At 36.5% G+C, this 25128-nt stretch overlaps 1 protein-coding gene, 1 long non-coding RNA gene and 1 pseudogene across 51 annotated transcripts in view; 2 read left to right on the top strand and 1 right to left on the bottom strand.

Annotated features, from left to right (window-relative positions):
* Positions 1-25128, bottom strand: part of LOC126723826 (putative disease resistance RPP13-like protein 1) — a 155971-nt gene that overhangs the window by 84665 nt on the left and 46178 nt on the right. The window lies entirely within an intron of this gene.
* LOC126723836 (uncharacterized) lies at positions 5750-7979 on the top strand. The gene is made up of 2 exons (XR_007654494.1): positions 5750-5968; positions 7612-7979. It is a non-coding gene; the product is annotated as an uncharacterized LOC126723836 (long non-coding RNA).
* Positions 18301-21496, top strand: LOC126724440 (cycloartenol-C-24-methyltransferase-like; annotated as a pseudogene).

Raw genomic sequence — 25128 nt, 5'->3', positions numbered from 1 at the left:
CCATTTAAACACTACAATCCATTTAAAATTATCTAAATTTTCTCAGCAAAATTTATTATCCACTGATATATAACCTTCAATGAAATATATATATATATATATATATATATATATATATTACAATATTCTAAAAATTCAACAGTTCATTTTCAATATATTTTCATAATGTGTTTTAAATTTATAAACATTAAATAAATTCATTGTATTTCATAAAAAAAAAAAAAAAAAAAAATTCATTGTATCATAATAAAAAGAAGTTACGTTGCAAAGTAAAAAAATTAAGTACATAAAAATGGGCTAACCATCTACCTTCTTATTTTTTAAAACAAAAATGTACACCAAAGCCTTGTAACTTGTTTGGTTAGTGCCTCTTCATATTTCCAAGACGTACAAGATTCAAATTTCATCTCCCCAATGTAATTAACAAATTATTGAAAAAAAAGAACAAAAATTTATGAAGAATCAAGAGTCATATTCTACCAAATATTATGCTTGTAAGGTTTTTCTTCTTGAAAAAAAAAAAAAAAAAAGCAGACATTTCAATTTTATTTATAGGTAAGAATGATATTTTATTTATTTTTTTTAAAAAAACCCAAAGAAAGAATCTAATGAGTATGCTACGTATGCCCTAAGATTCTATTCAAAATTACAACCAATTTTTTTTTAGACGAATTACGTAGCCAAGTTCACAATAAAATCAAAGTGCAAAGGAGGTGTATTTGGACCACAAGACATCCAATGAAATAAAACGCTAAGTCAAACTGCAAAGCTCTAAACAAGTTGTAAGCTAGGTTTTTTTTTTTTTTTTTTTTTTTTGAGAAACAGGTAAGTCAATTTTATTAAGGATAATCATACTGAAAAACATCATCTAAATCTTGGGGTAGTTCTTCTAACCACACATTGATATCAGCAGCTAAAATTGCTCTTCTAGCAAGGAAGTGGGCTAATCTATTACCCCCTTCAAATATGGGAAAAACTACAAAACTGCATACAGGACCCCAACTGCTTAATGTCTTGGATAATATGTCCCAGCCACAATCTGTCTAGCTCCTTCTTGTTGATAGCTCTTATTACTTGAAGGGAATCACCTTCTACTTCCATTGATGAGATGCTAATTTCTTGGGCAAAGATGAGAGCACGCCTAGCTGCCAAAGCTTCCACCATATTCACTGAGCTGGGAAGAGGAATTCGCTGACTCAAAGCCGCAATGATCATCCCTTGCTCATCCCTGATTACGATCCCTAAACCAGCTAGAGCCAAGTTGTCAAATATAGCTCCATCAAAATTAATTTTGAACAAACCCGAAGAAGGAGGCTTCCAGCGCACCACCTCACGTGGCAACGAGGGTCTTGTGGAGGGTCGCTGCACATCTCGAAGTTCCTACAACAATTCCTTGGCTTTCTTGACTGTATCTCCAACATCCCAAACCGGCTGTTTCACTCGCAATTTGTTGCGACGGGTCCAAATACTCCAGGCGATCATTGAGAACAAAGCAGCAGTATTAGAGGAAGTATCAGTAAGAATAAAAGACACCAGGTCACCAAAACTCCTAAACACCCTTTTACGTGGAAAGGTGAAGGTCTGATCCGATAACCAAATACACTTGGCATAGTCGCACAACCACAGGCAGTAAAGCACATCTTTAGGATGATCCTCACACGGGGCGCAACTACTATCAGATAAAATGTGTCGAGTGCAGAGGTTGGAATTAGTGGGTAACTACTCAGACGACGCAAGCCACATGAAGTGTCTCACTTTGTTTGGCACTTTGAGCTTCCATATTCCATTCCACAGACATTTTCCTGCGTCAGGATTTGATGAACCGTCTTGTGCTTGCTGAAACTCTTTAGCCAAGAGCTGGTAGGAATTCTTCACCAAATACAAACCATTAGGAGTGTTTGGCCAAATCAGAAGATCCTCCTCTGTATGAAGGCTGACCGGTATGCTCTTAATACCCTCTGCTTCCCACGGATAAAAGGTCTGATCAATGAGCTCCGAATTCCATAACTTCGTGCCTGGTAGAAACAGGTCCTTAACAACCATCAAAGAAGAATCGTGCTGGGGAGATAAGATCAAACTACCTCCAGACGACCCAACCATCTACTGTTTCATATATTAATTTTTGACCCGTCTCCAACTCTCCGTCTTGCCCCCTTACGAACCACCTCTCTTGCTTGCAAAATGCTCTTCCATGCAAAGGAGCTCCGGTGATTTATCTCAACATCCAAAATACTCCCATTAGGAAAATATTTAGTCTTAAAGACTTTGTAAAGCAAAGTATCCTTCTCATGGTAAAGCCTCCGCACCTGCTTCCCAAGGAGAGCATTGTTAAATTGTCTAAGGTCCTGGAAACCCATTCCACCAAGGGATTTTGAGGAGCAAAGAGTACTCGATTTTACCCATTGCATCTTCCTTGCATTATCTTGATGCCCCCACCAAAACTTGTGGATCATTGCTTCAATATCTTTGATCAGACCAATTGGCAATCGGAACACGTTCATGGAATATGTCGGAATGGATTGGATCACCACTTTAATCATCACTTCCTTACCTGCTTGTGAGAGTAGCCTTTCCTTCCACCCTTGCATCTTCTTCCAAATCTTTTCTTTTATTTGGTTGAAACAAGCTTTTTTTTGTCTCCCCACAAAAGATGGTAAACCCAAATATTTCTCATAGTGTTTTATAGCAAGCACACCCAACAAAACCTTTATTTCTTGCTGAACACTTTATGGGGTATTTCGACTAAAGAAGAAGGTGGTCTTAGCCTTATTCACCTACTGCCCCGAAGCAACTTCATACCAGTCAAGAATTTGCTGAATTTTCAAACATTGAGTTGCATTGGAATTGCAAAATAAGAGACAGTCGTCTGCAAAAAAGAGGTGAGTAATCCGTGGACCCTGTCTACAAATTGATAGACCTCTAATTTCTTTATCTTCAACAACTTTGCAAAGGAGAGCATTTAAACCCTTTGCACAAAACAAAAAGAGAAAAGGAGAAAGAGGATCACCCTGTCTTAAACCACTAGAAGGTTGTATAAAACCTTGAGGTTCTCCATTAAGTAAAATGGAATAAGTCACTATTGATACACATTGCATAATCATAGCCACCCAGGACTTTTGGAAGCCCATTTGCAAAAGGATTTTCTCCAAAAACTGCCACTCCATCCTGTCATAGGCCTTATTCATATCAAGATTTAAGGCCATGAAACCCTCTTTCCTAGAGCATTGGGTTTTCATATAATGCAAGGATTCAAAGGATATCAGAATGTTATCAGTAATAAGTCTATCTGTAGTGAAAGCACTTTGAGCTTCTGGAACTATAGAGTTTAGTAAAGGTTTTAATCTGGTAGTTATAACTTTACTAATAATTTTATAAAGCACATTACATAAATTAAGGGCGAAATTCTGAAACATTCTCAAGATTGGAAACTTTTGGTATCAAAGTGATGAAAGTGTGATTAATAAATTTAAGGAGAGTACTAGTATTAAGACAGGAAGGTGCAGCATCAGAGACATCAAACCCCACATTCGCCCAAAAAGATTGATAAAAGGTTTTAAGGTTTTGTCAGAGCCTTAGAATGAGCCATTTGATTGATGGCAGCAACCACTGCCTCTCTGTTGTAAGGTTTTGTCAACTCAGCATTCATGCTCTCTGTAACAACCTTTTGCACACCCTCCAACACCCGGTCAAGGTCATGGACATTGGATGATGAGAAAATTTTAGTATAAAACTCCACGAAGATTTTAGAAACAACCCCCTCATTGGACTGCCACACTCCTTCTTCATCCTGAATGCCTTTTATAAAGTTCTGTCTTTTCTTTTAGTTGCCACCGCATGGAAATACTTAGTGTTGTTATCACCCTTCGCCAGCCATTGCGTTCTAGCCTTTTGCCTCCACATACGACTCTCTTTATCCAACAATAAATAAAGCTCACGTTTGAGGGAAACAACCAAGTCATAGCTGCCTCCATTCATAGCAGACTCTTTGGCCTTCCATAACGCTTCCTTTTTCTTCACAATCTGATTCTTCACATTGCCAAAGTGATCTCTACTCCAAGACTTCAACGGCTTCTTACATTTCTTGAGTTTTTGCGTAACCTTAAATATTGGAATACCATGAGTCTCAACTTGCCAAGCTTTTAGTACCGTGTCACCACACCCTCTATCAGCTAGCCTCATCTCCTCAAATCGAAAAGGTTTCCTAATCCACCTTTGAGCTTCATTATTTGGGTCAAAGAGCAAACATATAGGGCGGTGGTTGGAAGAGTAGCAGTGAAGATGCCTCATCGTAGCTGCCGGAAACTATGACATCCAGTCATAATTGGCCACCCCTCTATCTAGGCATTCCCAAATCGTGTACCCATGTCTCCTTCCATGCCATGTGAATTCCGGGCCTGTGAAACCGAGGTCTATAAAGCCACAAAAGTCCAAAGCCTCACGAAAAGCTTGCATTTGTGCATTTGGGCGAAGTCTTCCACCTCTCTTCTCCTCAGTATGTAAAAGTTCATTAAAATTGCCTATGCAACACCAAGGAAGATGAGGTTTTGAATGCAACAAACGAAGCATACTCCATGCCTCTTCTTTGTGGTTTACATCTGGTTCCCCATAAAAACCGGAAAACCTCCATGCCTTCGTCAACCCACCATTCACGACTGCGTCAATGTGGTTCTTTGAAAAGCTATCAACCCAGACAACAATGTCAGACTTCCACAAAAGAGCTAAACCACCTCCTCTATCTATACTAGGAACAGTAAACAAACCTGCATATTTTATCTTACAACGAATCTCTTCTAACTGGTTTTTATCAGACCATGTCTTTGATAGAAAAATGATTAGGTGATCTTGTGCTCAAATGATTTCTTCAAGCTCTTCCTCTGCATGTAAGTTCCCAAGCCTATGGTAGTTCCATGCAAGGCAACTCATTGCTCTCAATAGGGCTGACTCGCAGCCTCCACCGTTGATACACATAATTTCTTCCCTGATGTCTGACTTACAGGTACGTCCTCCCCTTCATGTATAAGTCTTTTTTTTAAGTTTGCATGGGTTTTGTTTCAACAGGAGCCCTATCTTGTATAGCCTTTTAACTCAAGTGGGCTGCCATTAGCATTGTTTATCCCATCCCACTCAGATTGTGAGCTCGTAGAATTGGGATTTTTTTGGTTTATAAGATCCTTGGTCTGGTCCACTTCAACCCTCGGCCCAATTGTGCTTAAGCCCACTGCAGAAGAGTCAAATTTGGATAACTCGGAGTCAATCTCCTGTAACACAAGTTGAAAATCCGATTTTTCGCCCGAGATGCACTTTGAGAATTTTATGTTTCCTATGATTACGGTTTCCGTTACCTCCTACTGAATTCCGTTTGCCGAGGTCAACCCAACAACAACCCTTGGTTCGCCGGTCAGTGATGTTTCCTTCTTTGAAGCTCCCACTGTATCATTGTTCGCCCCCTCCATCTCCATCCCTTCCTTTTCACCATTCAGATCTTCGCCTTCCTTCTCTACTTTCACACCACCCACCTTAATGGCCTGTTTGGATGTTAAAAAAAAGAGGAGAGTAGAGTAGAGGGAAGGAGAGTAATTCATTTACTTTGTTTGGAAGTTTTTTAAGGAAAGAGGGGGAGAGATTTGGAGGAATTTAGAGGGGTTTCAACTACCTCCAACCCCTTATTTTTAATTCCCCCAAATTGGAGAGATTTGGAGGGAGAGTAAAGCACATAAATTATTAAATATGTAAATTACCTGACTTAACCTTATTATATTAAAAAAATTACAAGGCATTTTAACGTTAAAAAAAAAAAAACATTGTAACCCTCAAGGTCTCAGTTCTCTCAAGCTCTCTGTGTTCTCTGTGTTCTCTCAAGCTCTCTCGGCGCTCAAGCTCTCTCGGCTCTCTCAGCTTACATTGGCTCTCTCTCTCTCTCTCACAACTTCTTCACTGTTCTCTCTCACGCTACCATTCTCTCACAAAGGTAAACTCTATTTTTAATTTCTGTTTCATGGGTTTCTTTTAAGTTGAATCAAATAACTATGTTCTTAAAATTGTGATTTTATTGGATAATTTCTTATTAATTGTGATTTTATGGGGTAATAACATGTTATTTGTGGGTGGGTTTCGGATTTGAGGGTTTTTTTATTATTAAATTTTAAAGTTTCAAAGTATTGCTCATAACGTGTTTGATAAAGTGCTTGAGTGAGTCTAGATTGTGAACTTGCATAAATAATAGCTTAGTGTTTATAGCATAAATAATAGCTTAGTGTATCTGAATATGACCAAGAAGTACAAGATCGAGTTCTCTGGGTGTGGGTGCAATGGAATCATCAATCACCAAACTGGTTTCGTGAGAGCTGGGTCTTTCTTGGTCTTTGCTTTCTTGCTTTGGCTTTGCAGTAATAGAACAAAAATCGATTGCATTTTCTTGATGCTGATTCTTGTAAAGATGAGACAATTCTTTGTGTCTATAATCAGAATCTGGTTTTAGGGTTAAAGTGTTTGATAAAAAGAATTCAATGAAAATACAGGTTTATGTTTCACAGAAAAAGGTTTGTTAATGATTTGTTGAGTGTATATGGTCATATGGTTGAGTTTGGCTACCCAAAGATTTGAATGGTTCTGTCTAATATTTGGTCTCTGGCACATTTGTTCTAATACATGTGATATTTGATTTGATAAGTGTGTGTGTGTGTGTGTGTGTGTGTGTGTGTGTGTGTGTGTGTGATTAGCATTTCAACAAACCAATTATGGTAATCCAAAATTCCAATTATCCAGGCTTTCAACTATTATTGCGTGCTTATATTGGGAATAGTAAATCCTAAAGATCAGATTGAAATGAAAGCTATGAGCATGAGGTGCATATAACCATTAACAGTACTCATAAAATGGGAAGCTCCCTATTTGTAGTTTTCTGCCCAAATTGCTAATTTGTGAGCTGCAAAATTTCCATCATGGTGACTTGAAGGAACTTTGCCATTAGTAAAATGTTGTCTCAAATCTGATACCAACTATGTGCCTTTTATAAGTAATTTAGTGAGCCAGTGATGAAACAGAAGTAGAGGAGCTATTGAATGCTCTTACAGGAGTCTTCAAGGTCACTGTCAGAGTGTCAGTCTAGCTCCTAAACTTCCTTCTCAAACAGTCCATGAGTTTGATGTTAATTCAATGTTTTTGTTTGCATTTTATAAAAAAAAAAGTGTTTGTTTGCAATTTCAGAACAATTGTATTATGCTGAAAGATTTGTGTACGCGTATGGTTTTGTGTTGGTATTGTAATTGTGAGCCCTTTTTATGATTTTTTTTTTTTTGGTTGTTGATAATGTATTGAAATTATTTTTTCTTTTTGAAATTTCTTGTCCCGAAACCAGAAAGAAAAAAAAAATAGTGGCAAGAATTGGTATTGGTGGACCAAGTTTGGATACAGAGCTTGTCAATTTGAAAACTTTGTCTGCTTACATTGTCATAGCTCATTGTAACAGTGTTTTTGTTAATTCAATGTTTTTGTTTGCATTTTATAAAAAAAAAAATATATATGGTCATAGCTTATTGTAACAGTGTCCTTTTTTCAGTGGCTTGAAAACTTTGTCTGCTTACATTCATTTTTATGCTTTTCACTTCTTAGTTGTCAGGCATGATACAATGTCATATGAGGCCTTTGATTCAAAAATTGGCTGTACTGCCAATGCTCACAATCTCTTGAGCTTGCCTTCATTATTGCTGAGCGCCTAAGGAGGAGGATCACATCACCGCAAGCTCTTGCCCTCTAGGCTTCTACAGTGAGGCTTTAAGAGCCCACCAATGTGCTCTTTTTCTTACGTTAATAGCAGTTATATTAGCATTAGCACTATTGGATTTTCAATTATTTATATTGTGTATTGTGTGTATACTAAAAGGAAGAGTGATGGTTTGAGACACTATGAAAACACAGGAGAATAAATGGATAACAATTTATTTATTCCATAGGAATATAAGATATGATTGCATTTTATTCTTGGTTGTGTGGTCCAGATAGTACAGTTAAAAGTAATTTCAAAGCTTATTATTTCAGATTTTTCTTATTTGAGATACCATTCAATTGATTCTAAAAATAAAGAATAGATATTTTTTATTAACAAAAACTCTTATGCTTCAATGTCATTGTAAGCCCTTGCCGTAATATTCAACCTGGTGGGATGGCTGTGATTATTGAAATAGTCAAAATTCAATATTTTGTTGATTTTTTCAGTAAACAAACAAACCAAACATTTTATTTCTTATTTTAATTATTATCAATTAAAGGTGGTTTTTTTTTAATATAATAAAAAAGTAGAAAAAATATTTAATCATATACTAATGTTGATTATTTAATTCACATAAAAAAATTATAAAAAAAAAATATACTAACAAATTAATCATAAATCAATGTTGCAAGTTCATTTTCAAATAGGGGTAAATTTGTCTATTTTAATTATTTCCTCTCCTCTCCATCCTAATTTTTAAAACATCCAAATGAGGGGAAGGTCTAATTACTCTCTTCCCCCTTACTAATTTTAAAAACATCCAAACAAGGTGGAGGGGAATCATTCCCCTCTACTCTCCTCCCCACTACTCTCCTCCCCTCTACTCTCCTTCCTCTCAAAACTTCCAAACAGGCCATAACCGATGAACACTTCCTGTTTTTAAAGGTTGGGGCTCGAAGCCAGGCACTAAACTGCCTGTCCGTCTCAGTAAGAGTCCCCTGGCTTCTTATCTAGAGTTCACAATCCTTATCACTATGGGAAAGTCTGCCACACCAGTAGCACAAATTCGGCAGACGTTCGTATTTGAACCTAACCCAACCAACCTCCCCATCCTTATGACAAATTTTGCGCCCTTTACATAATGGTTTCGATGTATCTACCCCCACTCGGATTCTCATGAAGGTGCTACCATCTTGATTACCCCACTCACGCAGTCCCTAATGAACCTGTCCACATACCTTTCCAATCTCTGCTGCTACTTTTGGGTTCTTCTCTCCAACAGGTAAATCATGGATTTGGACCTAGAAGGATGCCCTATCAAAAACAAGATCCTTAACGGCAACGTTTTTCTCCATTCTGCATAAAGAGACCAAGTGTTTGTCATAGCTCCAAGGCTTGCCCATAAGAACTCGATCAACATCCATTCTATCAGATAACAAAAAAAGGACCACATGATTTCCCACATCTTTGACTTCGAATCCACCCTTCGTCTGCCATAACAGATTAAAGGTTCGGGCTATGGCCTCCATATTCAGAACACGTGTGGTAAAACTTTGCAGCGAGGACCTTACCCCTTGTGGTCTCAAAGGTCTAACCACTATACTCATTCTCTTCCTCCTCCGTCAACGAGAGTTTTTTCCACAACACCGATAAATCTTCCATATGGGTACAACACGCGTGAAAAGTAAATCTAGAGAGAAAAATAGAAGCAGGAAAGAGAATTGATACGTGAACAGGATCTACAAACTAGGGAAGCCTAAACCTAAAGGTTAAGCACGACCTTCTACTGTGCGGCTAGGGTTTTTTGGAGACCCTAGACTTCAGAGAAACTTTTTCTTTGTATAGTTATAAGCTAGTTAAATGTTTTATTTAGTGATTTGTATTTTATACTTATATTTTTCCTATGCTTGCTTCTTTGAATCTGGTTGCCATAATAATATAAATAAAATACGAGAATGTAAGATGTAGGGACACGTTTCGCGACGAACCGCAGTAGAGTTGGGTTCGCACGTGAAAGGGCCTAAACAATATCATTTGTAGAGAGTGGATTCGAAAGACTAGGCCTTAGTTACCAAGTGGTGGTTCTGGTGGTGTTTATATGTGATTTAAGCGCTTTCACCCTTGGAGCCTTTCTTCTGGAGGTAGACTGGGAGCCTTTTTCTTCTTTTGGCCAGTCCCCCACCCCCCCCCCCCCTCTCTCTATATTACTTACTTTTTCTTTTATACTAGTCTGCGTTCATTTTCCTTCGTCCACGTGTAGGGTCGACATTTCCAAGACTGATACTTGTCCTGTCAATCCCAACCCAAAGTTGTTGGGAGTGGTTAATAAAGTTAAAGGATAAGGCTCTGTTAGGCGCAGAGATATGCATGGGGAAGATGGTAAAGGCAGCCTTTCCTAAATATTTTAGATTTCCCTTCAAGCAAGTCCCTTTACCGTTTTGCCCCTCTTCTTGGTGGATCTTTGGGTCAGCCGAGGACTGCACTGTCCTCGGCTGCTTTTCCGGGCCAATTGGGCCTTATTATTCTTGAGCTCGGGCCATAACCTTTTTCGGCTTAGGCCTTTGAACTCTCCATCAGCAAGTGGGCCTGGCCCATCAATTATTGGACCCCACATAAGAGTATGAGGAACCCAAAATTTCATAATTGTTTCACTAATACCCTACCATCAGTCCCTCCAAAACATTCTCAAAAAAAAAAAGTCCCTCCAAAAAAAAAACCCTCCCATCAGATCAAAACTTATAATAATAATTTTTGCTAATTTTTAATACTTTAAAAATAAACCCTAGCTATCACGTTCTTAATATTCAAAATTTGGGTGTTATTTCTGTTGATATGAATGTGTGTTCCAAATATTTTATTTATTCTTGTGAGTCTCACATTGGTCTGGGTGTGAGCCCATTTCTATGTCTATAAGTCATTGTTCACCTCTAATAATATTTTAAGATAGTGAGTCTAATGTAGACTTGGGTTTTATCCGTATTACACACACGTGCCACCCCGTCCCTCCGCAGTTGTGTGAAGTCCAAATCAATTTTACTTCGAGCATCTATTTTTTCAGCCAATTTAGCATTAATGAGATATCAATGACTGTTGTAGGTCAGTAAGCTAACTCATTATTTTATTGTCATCGATGGCTTATTTAACAATTGTAAAGTTGTGATTTACAAAAATGTATTTTCTTGGCTTTTATTCCGTGCCAAATTTGATTGTAATTATATTCAATCTTGTGTACCCTGCATTTATTGTGGGATTTAATTGTAAGGGTTGTGTGTTAGAGAGAGAGTGTGTAAAGACTCAAGCAATTGAAGCCAGAAGAGTTCTCGCGGGTAGCTCGCGACTAAGCATCCCGTGAAGTGAAGCATGTGCCTTGCATATGACTGGAATGTGAAGAGTTAGTACATATGGAGACAGCTGTGTTTCGTGAGTATATCACGGGTAAGGCCTTCCCGCAAGACACCCGTGAAACATTCTGTTTTGCCAGACTATACTATCTGATACACACTATCTGTACCCACACTATATATACCCACAAATGATAAGGAGTGCTTCTAAGAGAAAACCCTAGCCTCAAACCTTGAGAATTAGAGATTATCATACTCATATATCTCTACACATATGCTTGTGGATTTCCTCAACTCCTACCTCTCCATTTCCATACCATTGTGAGGTTGATAGTCCAAACACTTACCACACTCTTTCAGAGTGTCAAGTGATAGTTTGGTGCTGTTGGGAAGCATTGGAAGAAGCCAAAGATGGCAGATGTAACATGAAGCTTATTGCAGGATCCGGAGAGCTAGACAAGACACAGTTCCGAGAAGCCTTGTTAGAGTAGGAGTTTGGAAGGCTTAGGTACATCGGGTAGATTAGGCTTAGAGGGTCTCTTGCTAACCTATGTATTCCAACTAATTGTGTAGTGGATCAATTACCGCTCAGAGGGCGGCGTAGAGGTTTTTCGACGAGTTCTTCGGTTTCCTCTTCGATAACACATCGGCGTGTTATCTTGTGTTTGCATCTTTCTTCCCTACTCTTTTACATTCCATTTTACTGCTGTGTTGTCTTGATTATGGATTAGTGTAGCTTGTTTGTTTATCCGCTCGCATTTACACTATTTCGCACTTAGAATTAAGTTAGTGTAAAATCTAACTTAATTCATGTAAAATCAAATTGATGGTAAGATTTGTTTTAATGTTTCATTAGTGTTGTGAGCTTCCAGGTCCCCAAACTTTAGGTTTGAAAAAGCCATGCTTTTGGCTGGAATTTATTTATTTATTTATTTATTTTGGTACTTTGATATTTGCAATAATTTGTACTTGCACAACTCTAGAAAGGCAGTTGATGAGTCTTGAGTTTTTCATTAGGTCAAGACCATGGTATTTGTGGGACTTGCCCAAAAGGGAAGTCAAAATGTTCAAAATTTTCATGAGCAGACTTCAGAAGGCCTAGTTGGAGGTGGAAATTAAGTGTTTGCTCTATCATACTTAATTCTCTTTGAGCTCAATGCCACGTCTTTGATGTATGGGAATGTTAGGTTTGTGAAAAAAGGTGATGGCTTCTTTGCATCCATCGCATTTGTTTGGTTGTGCTTAGTGGCTAGTTCTAATTTATGATTTTTTTGATAAGTAATATAAGAAATTTTATTTATAAAAACCAAGCAAGTACACTGGAAGTGTACTAAAGTGGCACAAATCAAGAGCCAGATTACAACGATCAATAAGATTTGAGAGAGAAAAACAAGTATAAAAAGGCAATTGGGTTAGGCTTATAAAAAAAAAACCTTCGAATCTTGACTAAGCGTCGGTTGGGCCAATTTAACTACAAGGCCACAAGGTCATATGTGTGGGCATAGGTTTTATTAGTTCTACTTAGGATACACTGTCCTTCAATTTTTGTCTCCTTTTACCCTTGATAGTGACAACCTGAATTTCAAGCTATGTTGTTTTAGAGAGTGCCATTTTTCTAGCGTACCAGTAATTCTAAACAAGTAAATGTAACCCACCCAAGGAACAAAAATTGATAACAGATCTGTTGTGTGTCACACATTTGATTGTCAAGTTAGTATGCGGTGCAACTTTAAAGTTTCTGCATAAATAGTGGATAAAGGAGTTGCCACCCAGCCTAGTTCTAGTGTCTAGTCATTATCAAAGAGTTTTGTATACCACGAGTACAGCCCCAGTCCCCTGATATGCATGGTCTGCCAGTAGCATCAGGAGGCACTGGAGATTCTGTTAACAAAATTTATTAAGATGACTGTTGGAATTTGTAGAAAAATTTATGGGTGGTGAGATAACAAAGATGGAGAACTACATAACTAATAGAAATTGGGCAAATTTGAATAAGTTATTACATGTTTTATAATAATTGTATTCAATTTATTGTACATTCATCTTTTGCCCAACTGTTAAAAGTTTCTGTTGATAGGTGTGTTAGACAATGTTAGATTTTTTTTTTTTTTTTTTTTTTAATGCAGTCATAAATGCAGCCGGTAAAACAGTACTTCTTAATCATTGTATCTTTGCACAGGAAATATTTCTTAAATTGATTAGGAAACTGCAATCTGTGTGAGATGGACAATGAAGATGAGTTTACATTTGTCAGGTGCGTTTGGTACGTGCATTTGATATGATGAACTTATAGCTTAATGACCTTACTGAATTGGCTCAAATTCATATTAAGATTTTTTTAAAAAAAATATTAAAATATGTTTGATTTTGGGTGATTTTCAAAATTTAATGAATTTTTCTAAGTAGATGGTTATGGTTATATATTTTGGTTAACTCACCTGCTGACCGAGAAGGACAGGAGACAAAGAAGCTTGTGTCTGATGTTGGTGGCATTACCATAAAAGATGAATTCTCAAATGGCAGCAGTGTCAGAGTAGCAGTCTTCTGTGGAATGAAGTTCCTAAAAATACTGGCTCTAAGAGGCAGGGTAAAGTTGATTTTTTGTCTTTCAATGTTACTGATAAGTCCTCTCCAAAACTGTCAAGTGAACTGTCTAGACCAGTAGCAGCATCAGGAGGCACTGGGGATTCTGTTAAGAAAATTCAAGAACAGACTGTTGCAAGAAAGCCTGCAACTTGAGCCAAGGTTCCTTTTGAGAAAGGATATAGCCAAATGGACTGGCTTAAGCTTACACAAACGCATCCTGATCTGGCAAGTACTTGACAAATATAATTCTTGGTGAGGGTGCTTCACTTGTTTTGCTCTGTATTTCTTCCTTTGGTCCTTTTCAGCATTTTTGCAATGCTCTCTGAGGGGTGTGCTTTAAAGTACTAATTAATTTGTTCTGTTTCTGTCACAACTATGTTTAGTTTATAAAGCTATTATAAGTTAAGGTTTTCCTTTTAAGCAAGGGCCAAGATTAATCCTTAATGTGCAGTTTTTGATGTGGTGAGAACTAAGATCTAGCGTAGGAAAAGGGTTTAAGAAGAAATTCCTACAATAGACAAAATTAAGGCAAAGAAAAAGTAAATAGGGTTTAAATAAGAACAATCAAATATCAATTTATAGGTTGAAAGGGCTCAAGAAATATCCATTCTGTAATTTTATGGAATAGATAAGAAAAGGCTGCCTACAATTACCCAACTTAGGTTATTTATAATAGCCTTTAGTAACCATAGAATTCTGGCCCTTAATCTTACACAAAACAATTAAATTCTAACCATCCAACTTGGTTAAAAGTCACATACTAGTCACATGACTTTTTAAATACTAAATACATAATAATAAATAAAACATAACGTAGAGGGAAAGAAAACACCCTTTTTTCCTATTTTCTTTGGGCTTAAATTTTCATACATCAGTTTAAGAGGCTCAATGATGTATGGGAGCCCTACTTATCAAAAAAAAAAAAAAAAAAATGATGTATGGGAGCCTTGAAAGATTCAAGCTTAGGGCTCTCTTGAAGGGGGTGGGGTTGGGAGTGAGAGTTATATAAGAAAGCTTAGGTTTAGGAAAAGAAGGTTTAGAAATTGAATTAAGGTTACAAGGGGCTGCCGTGATGATCTGGTGCTGAAGGTATCTGATGTCCTTCTATGTTACATGAGTAGAACTCCTTGTTGAATTTCATTAACACATTATTCACTTTGTAGGGAACATTTCTCATTTACTTAGCAAAAATTGCTTATGAAACTGCTTTTTCCCTTTGGCTCCATGCAAGCATCTTAGAAAGTTGGTGGATCCATGACCATGCTAGTATCTTAAGCCGAAGGATTTTGGAGCTTAAGGCCTTTTCTTTGCAACCTCTTTATGTATGGACATGAGACACGACATTTTTTACCTCATCATCTCCCTTCAGGGTCATTATAGAATCTGCATTTCAAAATTTTCTTCTCTTAGGTGGTCTCTTTGTATGCTTCTTTGATGCTCCTGCACCTGCATCATGTCCTTTTTTCATTTGTTTATGTACTTATGCAAAATTATTTAGTAGACATTTTTGCACCTAAATAGCTTTTTCAATTTCTTTAGATATTCAAATATACTTTAAATTTTTCAATGCATTTTTGTTTCTGTTGTTCTTTATGCCTCCAATTAAAACAACACACCATAACAAGTATAATTTCTTGTTTCTGTTTTTCTATTGATTCCCTTCCAAAATCACGTGGTACTTGCTCTCCCTCCTCTTTGTTGTGTCTGGAAACTCTGGGAATTTTTAGTTAGAGAATAGGTCATTGTTGCTTACAGTTAGATGGTGCTACTGCTAGGTTACCTGAGCATTGCTTATTCATCTAGCTTCTCCATATTGTGAACTTTCTACATAAACTAGTAGAGACACATATATGCATTTATACTTGTAATTAATTAATTAGGTTAATTTTTTGCTGAATAAATTTCTTTTTTTTTGGATATATAAGTAATGTAATTTCATTGAAAATCAAATACACTTTATGTTCATAATGATGAACACAAAGTGTCCTAAAGTACGTAAGTCTAAAAGGGTAAGAGAAACTTGAAACTCTAAAATAGAAGAAGGTTGTGTAAAATCCCATACCCGGGACCAATCAAAACGGGTACGAGCAAACATGGTTTTCAACTGAGCCAAGGAGTTCTCCATATCTTCAAAAGTATGTCTATTCCGCTCCTTCCAAACTAGCCACATCAAACAAGCCGGCACCATATTCCAAAGATTTGAGCCATGTTTACCAAACCAATTTTTCCAACTAAATAACAAAGTATCAACATTACTCAGCATAACACTTTGAATCCCAAAAATCTATGACGGAAATCCCCACAAAGCATAAGCAACGTCACAATGGAGTAAAAGGCGATCCATTAATTCCCCATTATTTTACCCTCTTGAAAATCTTAACGGATCAAATACTTTTCCAAAGGAATGGGACTGTAGATGCACCACCCTGCATCTACCTGTAAAAAGATTGGGTTTCAAAATTCACATACCCCTTAAGACACCATCTCTTCTTATCCACCCCCTCCCTCCTTGGAACTTGAGAGTAAATGAAATTAAAACAAGAGAAAACAGCCTCCATCTCCCAATCATGGAAGTTCCTATGTATAATTAAATTGGATATTAGTTGTAATGCATGAGATTGTAAAGTAAGTTTGACTTATTGTAATGTTTTTTACATGGTAATTGAAACTGTTAGAATTATGATTAAATGATTAAATTCACTATTTACTAACAGCTTAAATTTTTGGAAGAATCTATAATTTATCATGGTATTATAGTAAGAGATCCTAAGTTTGATCCCCATCTTCACTTTACCTCCTTTTAAAAGGTTGAAAACCCTACATCTTGGGCCCTAATTATTAAGCGGCAATTTAGGCCTACATGTGAGGGGGAGTATTAGAATTATGGTTAAATGATTAAATTGAATTATGGTTAAATAATTAAATTTATCATTTCCTAACAACTTAACTTTTGGGAGAATCAGTAATTAATCAAAAACATTGCTGACTCTATACTTCTTGATTCCAGGCTTAAAGGGACAGTCAAATAAGAGAATCATTTCTATGAATGAAGTTAAAAAAGATCAGAAAGAAGGTTACTTTTGGACTGTATTTAAGGGTCGTGTGTACAATATATCCCCATACATGAGATTTTATCCTTGGAGGTACCAGATATGTACATGACTTAACGAACTCAAGGATTTAAGGGTCTCAAGTTTTATATTGACTGGCCAAATTCTCACTTATTTAATAAGTATGTTGTGTCCAGTGAGTCTATCCATAGAACAATCCTAAAATACTTAATTTTACTGTTGTCTAGAAATCCTGCAACATGTCTATTTCCTTCTCAGCCTTTCTTTGACTTAAATCCCATACTGTCCTTATTGAAACTCAAATCCAGCTGATACTATCCACCACAAGCATGTAGACAGATTACCCCTAAATTTTCCTATGTCACTTTATGACTTATGCTTAGAAGACTGGATGGGAGGGCTCTTCATTTCTCAAGGAAATTGAATTTCTTTGAAGGTTGAATACCCTTATTCAGAGCCTATCAATGACCTAGGTTTGATAATGTAAAGAGACAATAATTCTGAGTTGTAATGCTCAAACCAATTGAGTCTTTCCAATGCTGATCTAGCATCTCCAGTAACGTACAGTATTTGATGATGCAATCTGTTGAAAGAATAGTTAAGTCATGTTACACTGAAAAACATGTTTAGGCATGGAGTTGTATATTCCCTTCAAAACTACTTTATGATGTCTTCATGTGTTGCCCTTGTTGCATTCTCATTCAGTCAGTGATATAAAGATAACTGGCACCCTACTGGTACTCTCTGTCAAACATTTGGGCATAGAATAATATATGATTTAGCAAGCTCTTTTGATGCCAAAGTGGATAACGTGTTGAGGGATGAAGAATGGTATTGGCCCTTGCTAAGTAAGAAGATCTTGTAACAATTCAGAGTCAACTGTGCTTGGTTCATATTGGAGTGAGTGATCAGCCTTACTGGTATGCTTCAGCTAGTTGTAAACTCGTGTGTGCTGCTACCTGGAATCAGATCAGACGCAGAAATGAAGAAGTGGATTGTTGGAAACTATTATGGTTTCCTGAAGCCATCCCTAAACATAGCTTCATTGGTGGCTGACCCTTAATAATAGGTTGACAACTAGATTGAGATTACTACAATGGGTGTGGAGCGGAGATAGTAGTTGTGTCTTTTGCAGGAATGGGTTTGAGAGCAGGGATCACCTGTTTTTTGGGTGCTCTTTTACTGGTAGAGTCTGGAAGCACATCATGGGACTTTGTTTAGTGTCTAATATTCCTAGTAACTGGGATGATATTGTCTCTTGGGGGAAAATAATCTAAAAGGGAAAGATTTTAGAGCCATTCTATGTAAAGTTGCATGGTGGGCTACCATATCTGGTTACAAAGAAACAATATGGTTCACAATGGAGAAGTCATCTCCGAGGAGAAATTGATAAAGAGGATAGGCCAGTCTTGGGAAGATTGCTAATTCAGGAAACTCTGTTTTTCTTGCAGTGTTGAGGACCAATTAGGGCTTCTGCTACTAAGTGTCTGGTTTGGCATAGATCTGTTGGTTGTTGCCAATAGATTAGTTCTTGCATTGTTGCAATTTGCTTTCTGCTGTAACTCTGGCTAATTGTGTAGTTCTTTTTTAGAACATGGTTCAAGGGGGTAATTGAGTGTTTGTGTTTGGTACATCAAAGCTGATGCTTTGCTGCTTTGTACTTGATATATTCTTAATGGAATTACTGGTTTATATCCACAAAAAAAAAAAAAAAAAAAAAAAAAAAAAAAAGATATAAAGATCATTGCATTTAGAAAGGCTATTATTACCTCTTGTTTTTATGATTTGTTTAGTATTATGAAACCCTGAACAGTGTTTGTGAGTTTTCTGGTTTCCTCTTTTTTTTCTTTTTTGGTTTTTGTTTTTGACGCCATAGTATGTTTTTCTTTGTGGTAAATTATTATGATATGTTCTACTTTATTTATGATTGGAACTGAATTGTTTCTTGAGGTAATTCTTTGCCATTAAGAAAATGCTGAAGTCATAGTTGGTGAAGGTTTGAGGATTTTCCGCAATTGGCTTTGGATTTATGACCACTGAAATGTTAAAATTTTAAAATTAGCAATGACTCCTGCAAGCTACTGCTGCTCCACAGGAACTAAACTGTATTGCTGGAGTTGACAAAACCTGCAACTCTGTGAAGGTTGGTCATCTTGCAGACCAAGTTCATGTTTATGTAGTGAACTCCTTTACTTTCAAATGCTTTTTCCATTTTATTTTATTCTTCTGTAGGTATTCTATATTTATTAGTTGTGATACTTTAAATCAAACTAATATGATATTACAAATGGGTTTATGGTGACCAATGAGCTTTAACTCAAATGACGCCTCTTTTTCTTGCAAGAGCAAGGTTGAGCATGATATTGTGCTTTCAAGATCCACCAGTGGGTGTGTAACTTACAAATAAAAAATGGGGTTTATGGTGATAGATTCATGATTCTTATTGATTCTTGATGATGCAGGCTGACTTCATGAAAATGCTATTTCCTGAAAATACTTTTGACGCAGTATATGTGATTGAAGCCACTTGCCATGCACTGGATGCCATATGTATTCCTAATTCTAATACCATAACCTTGGCTAGGATGGCACATCATTTTCCACTTTTTGTAATCTCTCTCTCCCTTCTTCTTTTCTTTCTGGTTATTTTGATTTAAACTTTGTTTCTGATTTGAATAGTATGGATGTTACAAAGAAATATACAGAGCATTAAAGCCTGGACTGTGTTTTGCTGCATATGAGTGGAGCTTGACTGATTCTTTTGATCCTAATTGATGATGCTCAGATTGTCAGCCAAGGATGATCGTCCAGATTGATGTCGTCCTCAACCAACCCAATCCTCAAGAACGAGTAAAGGGAAGAATGGATGTAATACGCCGGCGTGGTGCCTGCCAAAAAGTCTCCGATGCCAAAGTCAGAAAGATTGACAAAAGAGAAGCTGTGAAAATAATATGCTAGAGTTTTTGCCTTACCCCCTCCCCTTTTGGGGTTATGTATTTATATGCATGCACTCACAAGTGGTTTCTTTTAGCCATTGGTGGAGTCTTGATGGAGACTTTATTCTTTCCTGGTAATGCCCCTGCGGGGTGTTAATGGTGAGCTGCCCCTTCCAACGGTCTAGAAGCTAATTAATGTTTTATAGCGGTTCCTCGAGGAGTGGGGGTGGATTTACTCGTCCTTGAACGACGGCCACTTCTTCCAGGACGAGCTTGGTTAGGTCGTCCGTCCCTAGTCGTGAACGGATGGACGTTGATGATTTAATCGAGCCTATCACTAATAACCAAGAACATTAAAAAATAAAGGTAAGATATGCTTGAAGCATGAAAAAGCGAATGTCTGTACTCTTTTTTTCTTTCTTTCCTTTTTGTTTGTGGGGGAGGGGAGGGGAGGGGAATGTTGAATTTATTACCATGAATCTCATCTTAGGGGGTTATGTTCCGTGAGTGTATCAAAATTTCATTGAAATTTTGGTTTGGAAAGAAATTGAGATTGGTGATGGCCTTCCTAACATCAGGTTGACAGGATAATGCCTTGAAGCTCTTAAGCAAGCTGGTTTTGAGGTGAGCGATATTTCCTATTTTATTTTGTTTTTTTGTTTTTTCCCTTCTGAATTTTTGTTATGATTTGCACAAGTGACAACGTATTTATTTATTCTGCCAAAGGACATGTGAGAGAAATATCTTGCAGTGGACTCACCTATCCCCTAGTACTTGCCTTCAGATAAAAGTCACTTGTCACTGAGTAGTTTCCTTCTAACTGCTGTTGGGAGTTTCATCACAAGAAACATGGTAAGATTTTTTTCATTCTAATGTTACATTAGTGTTGCTAGCTCCGACTTCCTAAACTCTTAAGTTTGTAAAAATCATGCTTTTGGTTGGATTTTTTTGTTAACGTTGAGATTTGCAAGAATTTGTACTTGCGTAACTCTAGAAAGGAAGTTGATGAGTGCCGAGTTTTTCGTTAGGTCAAGACCCTGGAATTTGTGGGACTTGCTCCAAAGGGAAGTCAACTTGTTCAAAATTTTCTGGAGCAAACTGCAGAAGGGCTAGTTGGAGGTGGAAAGTAAGTTTTCGCTGTATCATACTTAATTCTCTTAGAGCTCAATGCTAAGTTTTTGATGTATTGTTTCTGAGTAACACAGAGTTAGCAATAATTACATATTTAATGAAGAAGTTTGTAGCCTCATTCACAGGCTGCAAATCCGGCATTACATCAGATCCATCTAAGTAGGGTTCCTCTAATCCTCTAACTTGTGCAAGTGGATATTTTGAACTAAATCAATGGTCCTAAATTTTGTAGTGCACCCAATCTTGCAACGATAATTAAGAAGAAATGGTGAAAAGGGAAAGAGCTGTTGAAATTTTTTTCTTGTAGGAGTTCAATCATAATTTCTTCTTTTTGAGTCATTGCCTAAATGTACTCATGTACCCATGAGCTGCTCCCATAGTTAAATTTCTGTCTTCCAGGAAAGAGATTTTCACACCAATGTATTTCTTGAAGCCGCTTTCAGATAATCAGTAATGTGGCAACCTAAACTATTTAACCTGATACCATAGCCTAGGAATCTTCCCAGGAATTCTGGCAGTTAGAAATGATGTTAGAATATGGTCTGACCATGCTAGTTGACTTTGTGGTTTGAAGCTTGCTGAGTTCTGAGTTGCCATTTGAAAGTTGTGCGTCTGTGTTTAGTTATCTGTGGGTTCATCTGTACGCCCCCAATGGCTTGAGAAATGTTTTAGCCTTCTGCTCCATTGGGGCAGTGACTCTTTTATCTTGTCTATTGAATGAAAATTTTCCTCTCTGCCTAGGCTGGAGGTGCACACTTATGTTCTTGGTAAATGTGATCATATCACTTTCACTGCTCCATATTCAAGGAACATGATTCTTCTCCTCATTTCACAATAAATTTCAAATGATGTGACATTGAATACATTTTAGATTTGTAATATTTAATCTAAACCGCGGCTAAATTCCAAATAGAGAGGATCCTATTACAGATTTCAAGAGCTGCCATGTTGCATGTCTTGTTAAAATATTTTATATTTCCTTTGTTAGGAGTTTTTGCTTGCAAGTCTTCTGTCTATCTAAAAAGGATACTGAAATATTTATATCCACCTGAATAAACACATTGAAAGTATTAGATATTTTAAAAGAGTTTTCCCACAGTGGTTCCTTGAGGAAAATTTAGCCTTCCTGAGTATATGGTCAAACTCAAAAGCAATGCGGTTCCAAGGTTTCATATTAACAAGTTTCAGACTCTATGTACCTGACACCCCCAACCCCAACCAGGTAGTAGCAATCATGAGCCGGTGGAGAGAGCCTTGACCATATCTTATAAGGCTGCTCTATGGTACTGGTACAACAGGAGATACCTTTTTGTTCGAACAAAATATTTAGGAGTAGTTTTAGGATCACAAATTATTCAAAAAAATTTTGTCACAACTTTGACGTGGCCGACTGTGACCATCATTGCATCACTTACAAATGGATCCACTATTTTTTATTTACCAATCACACTTTGCCACATCATAGTTGTGGCAAGAAGTTGTGAAAAATTTTGTGGTCAGATTTTTTCAATATTTAGATTAGGACAAAGTTTGGCTCCAGGTTTGGACCTTTGGGCTTCAAACACCAATGACATGACCATGTTATGTACAATGCCTAATAAGAAGATGACATAGGTCATGTTATGTGCAATCCACATAACAAGTACTAATATTATCTTTATATTGGTAGTTGGAGTCCAAGATTCCAAAAATGTTTGGAACTAAACTTTAGGATCAATGTTAGTTGAGACAATTTTAGGATCAATGAGACTAACAGGCTTGTTGACTTCCCTAGTATGAAGCTGACAGTCTAACCCTCTATTTTCATCATTATATTTAATGCAGCAATTTGTGGCGTAGCCACTAGTCATTACTCATGGCTAACCAACAAGGAATACCAAGTAGAACTGGTTCAGAAATATTTTTAGATATAATGGCCCAATAAATAATTTTATCATTTAACATTCAATTAATCATAACACCCTTAAACTGATAAAAAAAAGGAAACAGAAAAAGTGGACTAAATTCACATTCATGATTCACCATTCAATGGACGGAAAATTAAAATTAACAACAAAAAATTCTAATGCTAAAGCAAAACTTGACAAAATTCATAATTAAAAAATGACTAAGCTAATAATTATTTAATTAAAAAAGCTAGCTAAATATAAGATGTATATATATGAGCATAGCAAATAATTATGTTAAAATACCCAAAACGCATGCCCAAAGGTTTTTTTTTTTTTTCCTGAGTACTATGCAAACTTGAATGTTTTTTTCTATAATGTCAAAATGTAAAGAGTATGCAAATTCAAGGTCTCACAAATTTCCACACCGGTCTTTTTTTTTTTTTTTTTTTTAAATAAAAATTTGAATTATTTCTACTATTGCCAAGTCCTATTAGAACTCAAGATCCTTGCCAACTAAGGTATCTTAAGTTATGCTTGGAATTCCATTGTAGCGATTGACCGTTTCAAGCCCAAACTGCTTAGGAATGAGGGCTATCAAATTTTTGTTTAAATATATTTAGCATAACTTGTAAAAAAAAAAAAAAAAATTCACTTCCTTCTTAACAGAATCTCCTACCATAAACCAAAATCTTTTGAAGAACCTTGCATGTAGCTCATCAGAAACCAGGGGCTTTATACGACTTCACGGACTTAAAGAGCATTCCATATCTCTGCATAAAACAAGCATAAATGTAAACAATGGTTCAAATTTGTGCTTCACACACACTTCCGGACATCTCCATTCTTTCCCCCAATTTAATGTATTTTATTTTATCTATAAAATATTCTATTTAATATACAATATTTATGTTTGTACTTTGTAGCATAGTTGTTGGTATCATATGAAACATGATATGTATCATACAATATGCATCATATTGTGCACAAAAAGTTTTGTATTATAATGACATATCATAAGTGCTCGTGAATCATTTAATACATAGGTGTGTATTGTATGAATCATATGTATCATACAATACATAGATATGTGGATTTAAAATTGGAATTTTTTTTTTTTTGGGTTAAAATTTATGGTTTTATTTGATTTAAATAAGTTATTGGACATTTTTATCACAAAATTATTGGGATACTTAATTGAATCTAATAAAATAACATGTCTATGAGTTTTTTTTTTTTTTTTTTTCTTTCTCCTATAGAATTTGGACTACATATTTGACCCTTCAATTTCATATTTGCAAATTTATTTTTTATGCTATTAATAACGTATTAAATGAAAATATAATTATTCTTTATTTTAATATTATTGTTATAAGTCTAAGAAGCTAGACTGCCAAAAATAATATAAAGAAAAAATTATTAGAATAAAATAACAAGAAAAGAGATAGTAAATGTTATGGTAAAGAAGAAATAATTTTTGCAAGATTATAAACATGGTGATAATATTGACTTAAATGAAGTTGATTAGGCAAGATGAAAAAAAAATTATTATTTTGGCTCATACATAATATATTATCACTTGTGAGTTTAATAAATTTGAATGTGTTTATTATAAACATATGTTAATTTGATTTATTTAGTTAGCTTTATTGAATATTACTCATTACATAAGTAATGAATAAATTAGTTATTAGTTGAATATATTGTGAATTTATAAGGAATATAAATTGTGAGGCCCAAATATTTATGGGTCAGGCCCACTTACTCATGGGGAGTCCAAAGGCCCAAGCCAAAGAAGGCTATGGCCCAAGCTCAATAACATAGAGCACAAAATGGCCCGGAGATGCAGCCGAGGACAGCTCAGTCCTCGGCTGACCCAAAGTTCCACCGAGAAGAGGGGCAAAAACGGCATAGGAACAAACTTGAAAGAAAATCTAAAATATCTAGGAAAAGCTGCCCTTACTACCCTTCCCATACAATACTCTGCACCTAACAGAACCGTATTCTTTGGCTTTATCAACCACCCCCAACGACTTTGGGTTGGGACTGACGGGACATGTATCAATCTTGGAAGGGTCGACCCTACACGTGGACGAAGGAAAGCGAACGCAGGCTAGTATAAAAGAAAAAGTAAGTAATCTGGATAAGGGGCTGGGAAAAATGGCCAAAAAACCAAGGCCTCCCAACCCACCTCCAGGAGAAAGACTCCAGGAGTGAAAACATCTTAAACATGTATGAACACCACTAAAAACCCACCGCTGGGTAACCAAAGCCTAGCCTTTCAAACCCACTCTCTACAAATGATATTGTCTGGGCCTTTTTACGTGCGAACCCAACACTGTTGTGGTTCGTTGCGAATCGTGTCCCTACAATTGGCGCCGTCTGTGGGAAGGGCTTGCGCGTTGGTTCAGGCGGCGGTGGAGTTAAGCTTTTGTGGAGCAAGGGTCTATGAGGATACCTTTATGACCG

The sequence above is a fragment of the Quercus robur genome, chromosome 4 (assembly GCF_932294415.1).
Source record: "Quercus robur chromosome 4, dhQueRobu3.1, whole genome shotgun sequence".
NCBI lineage: Eukaryota > Viridiplantae > Streptophyta > Magnoliopsida > Fagales > Fagaceae > Quercus > Quercus robur.
Note: the sequence above shows the minus strand (reverse complement) of the source record. Positions and strands in the feature narration are given on the sequence as shown.